Genomic DNA, 3,901 nt, shown 5'->3' on the forward strand with positions numbered 1-3,901 from the left:
TGGTGATTCTGTGGTTGCTAGGCAACCCAACCCACGTGAACTCCCTGGGGGAGCCTTTACGCAACCCCGCACTCAACAGGACTCTGCGTCTTCACTCTTTCCTAACAACCCTAAACATAACCCTAACCGCAACAAGAAGCTGAACCCGAGTTAGACCCGAAAAAACACGTACGGTGCCACTTTCTGCCATCCAAAAGTGCTCTCAGCGGAAGCCTTTGGGTACACCTGAACTCCCTGGGGGAGCCTTTACGCAACCCCACACTCAACAGGACTCTGCGTCTTCACTCTTTCCTAACAACCCTAAACATAACCCTAACCGCAACAAGAAGCTGAACCCGAGTTAGACCCGAAAAAACACGTACGGTGCCACTTTCTGCCATCAAAAAGTGCTCTCAGCGGAAGCCTTTGGGTACACCTGAACTCCCTGGGGGAGCCTTTACGCAACCCCACACTCAACAGGACTCTGCGTCTTCACTCTTTCCTAACAACCCTAAACATAACCCTAACCGCAACAAGAAGCTGAACCCGAGTTAGACCCGAAAAAACACGTACGGTGCCACTTTCTGCCATCAAAAAGTGCTCTCAGCGGAAGCCTTTGGGTACACCTGAACTCCCTGGGGGAGCCTTTACGCAACCCCACACTCAACAGGACTCTGCGTCTTCACTCTTTCCTAACAACCCTAAACATAACCCTAACCGCAACAAGAAGCTGAACCCGAGTTAGACCCGAAAAAACACGTACGGTGCCACTTTCTGCCATCAAAAAGTGCTCTCAGCGGAAGCCTTTGGGTACACCTGAACTCCCTGGGGGAGCCTTTACGCAACCCCACACTCAACAGGACTCTGCGTCTTCACTCTTTCCTAACAACCCTAAACATAACCCTAACCGCAACAAGAAGCTGAACCCGAGTTAGACCCGAAAAAACACGTACGGTGCCACTTTCTGCCATCAAAAAGTGCTCTCAGCGGAAGCCTTTGGGTACACCTGAACTCCCTGGGGGAGCCTTTACGCAACCCCACACTCAACAGGACTCTGCGTCTTCACTCTTTCCTAACAACCCTAAACATAACCCTAACCGCAACAAGAAGCTGAACCCGAGTTAGACCCGAAAAAACACGTACGGTGCCACTTTCTGCCATCCAAAAGTGCTCTCAGCGGAAGCCTTTGGGTACACCTGAACTCCCTGGGGGAGCCTTTACGCAACCCCACACTCAACAGGACTCTGCGTCTTCACTCTTTCCTAACAACCCTAAACATAACCCTAACCGCAACAAGAAGCTGAACCCGAGTTAGACCCGAAAAAACACGTACGGTGCCACTTTCTGCCATCAAAAAGTGCTCTCAGCGGAAGCCTTTGGGTACACCTGAACTCCCTGGGGGAGCCTTTACGCAACCCCACACTCAACAGGACTCTGCGTCTTCACTCTTTCCTAACAACCCTAAACATAACCCTAACCGCAACAAGAAGCTGAACCCGAGTTAGACCCGAAAAAACACGTACGGTGCCACTTTCTGCCATCAAAAAGTGCTCTCAGCGGAAGCCTTTGGGAACACCTGAACTCCCTGGGGGAGCCTTTACACAACCCCACACTCAACAGGACTCTGCGTCTTCACTCTTTCCTAACAACCCTAAACATAAGCCTAACCGGAACAAGAAGCTCAACCCGAGTTAGACCCGAAAAAACACGTACGGTGCCACTTTCTGCCATCAAAAAGTGCTCTCAGCGGAAGCCTTTGGGTACACCTGAACTCCCTGGGGGAGCCTTTACGCAACCCCACACTCAACAGGACTCTGCGTCTTCACTCTTTCCTAACAACCCTAAACATAACCCTAACCGCAACAAGAAGCTGAACCCGAGTTAGACCCGAAAAAACACGTACGGTGCCACTTTCTGCCATCAAAAAGTGCTCTCAGCGGAAGCCTTTGGGTACACCTGAACTCCCTGGGGGAGCCTTTACGCAACCCCACACTCAACAGGACTCTGCGTCTTCACTCTTTCCTAACAACCCTAAACATAACCCTAACCGCAACAAGAAGCTGAACCCGAGTTAGACCCGAAAAAACACGTACGGTGCCACTTTCTGCCATCAAAAAGTGCTCTCAGCGGAAGCCTTTGGGTACACCTGAACTCCCTGGGGGAGCCTTTACGCAACCCCACACTCAACAGGACTCTGCGTCTTCACTCTTTCCTAACAACCCTAAACATAACCCTAACCGCAACAAGAAGCTCAACCCGAGTTAGACCCGAAAAAACACGTACGGTGCCACTTTCTGCCATCAAAAAGTGCTCTCAGCGGAAGCCTTTGGGTACACCTGAACTCCCTGGGGGAGCCTTTACGCAACCCCACACTCAGCAGGACTCTGCGTCTTCACTCTTTCCTAATAACCCTAAACATAACCCTAACCGCAACAAGAAGCTGAACCCGAGTTAGACCCGAAAAAACACGTACGGTGCCACTTTCTGCCATCCAAAAGTGCTCTCAGCGGAAGCCTTTGGGTACACCTGAACTCCCTGGGGGAGCCTTTACGCAACCCCACACTCAACAGGACTCTGCGTCTTCACTCTTTCCTAACAACCCTAAACATAACCCTAACCGCAACAAGAAGCTGAACCCGAGTTAGACCCGAAAAAACACGTACGGTGCCACTTTCTGCCATCAAAAAGTGCTCTCAGCGGAAGCCTTTGGGAACACCTGAACTCCCTGGGGGAGCCTTTACGCAACCCCACACTCAACAGGACTCTGCGTCTTCACTCTTTCCTAACAACCCTAAACATAAGCCTAACCGGAACAAGAAGCTCAACCCGAGTTAGACCCGAAAAAACACGTACGGTGCCACTTTCTGCCATCAAAAAGTGCTCTCAGCGGAAGCCTTTGGGTACACCTGAACTCCCTGGGGGAGCCTTTACGCAACCCCACACTCAACAGGACTCTGCGTCTTCACTCTTTCCTAACAACCCTAAACATAACCCTAACCGCAACAAGAAGCTGAACCCGAGTTAGACCCGAAAAAACACGTACGGTGCCACTTTCTGCCATCAAAAAGTGCTCTCAGCGGAAGCCTTTGGGTACACCTGAACTCCCTGGGGGAGCCTTTACGCAACCCCACACTCAACAGGACTCTGCGTCTTCACTCTTTCCTAACAACCCTAAACATAACCCTAACCGCAACAAGAAGCTGAACCCGAGTTAGACCCGAAAAAACACGTACGGTGCCACTTTCTGCCATCAAAAAGTGCTCTCAGCGGAAGCCTTTGGGTACACCTGAACTCCCTGGGGGAGCCTTTACGCAACCCCACACTCAACAGGACTCTGCGTCTTCACTCTTTCCTAACAACCCTAAACATAACCCTAACCGCAACAAGAAGCTCAACCCGAGTTAGACCCGAAAAAACACGTACGGTGCCACTTTCTGCCATCAAAAAGTGCTCTCAGCGGAAGCCTTTGGGTACACCTGAACTCCCTGGGGGAGCCTTTACGCAACCCCACACTCAGCAGGACTCTGCGTCTTCACTCTTTCCTAATAACCCTAAACATAACCCTAACCGCAACAAGAAGCTGAACCCGAGTTAGACCCGAAAAAACACGTACGGTGCCACTTTCTGCCATCCAAAAGTGCTCTCAGCGGAAGCCTTTGGGTACACCTGAACTCCCTGGGGGAGCCTTTACGCAACCCCACACTCAACAGGACTCTGCGTCTTCACTCTTTCCTAACAACCCTAAACATAACCCTAACCGCAACAAGAAGCTGAACCCGAGTTAGACCCGAAAAAACACGTACGGTGCCACTTTCTGCCATCAAAAAGTGCTCTCAGCGGAAGCCTTTGGGAACACCTGAACTCCCTGGGGGAGCCTTTACGCAACCCCACACTCAACAGGACTCTGCGTCTTCACTCTTTC

This window comes from Anser brachyrhynchus (genome assembly GCF_964034855.1).
Source record: "Anser brachyrhynchus genome assembly, contig: SCAFFOLD_45, whole genome shotgun sequence".
Classification (NCBI taxonomy): domain Eukaryota; kingdom Metazoa; phylum Chordata; class Aves; order Anseriformes; family Anatidae; genus Anser; species Anser brachyrhynchus.